We start from the raw sequence: 453 nt of genomic DNA on the forward strand, positions 1-453 counted from the left end.
TATTTTCAAGTGGCGTGCCACGTGGGATGCTACATGCGACGTCCCGCTTTGGTGTGAAATCGGCCTGAGTCTTACGTATGTGTGACATACTGTCATTGTATTGTGTTCTAGCATAACCTGACTACCATTTACCATTACCGTCTATCATAGTTTAGTCGTTAAACCCTCACCATTTGCCTCATTACACCTCCCCCTCCCCCCGCCCACTGGCGTAGGAAAGGGACGAATTCTCACCATCCCTCGGGACCCGGATGGAGGAGGGACACCAATGATGCCTGTTAGTTCTGATTTGATTTATACGTTTTTTTGCTGACAAAACAATTATTCCAAATTCAAACAAGCAAATAAATCATTATATTTTATCATATTTATATTTTAATGAAACCTAAAAAGTAGAGCTGCGTCAATATCACACTCTCCATCCTCGTTGGGTAATAAAACTGGTCACATGCA

Source organism: Penaeus monodon, chromosome 20 (genome assembly GCF_015228065.2).
Source record: "Penaeus monodon isolate SGIC_2016 chromosome 20, NSTDA_Pmon_1, whole genome shotgun sequence".
NCBI lineage: Eukaryota > Metazoa > Arthropoda > Malacostraca > Decapoda > Penaeidae > Penaeus > Penaeus monodon.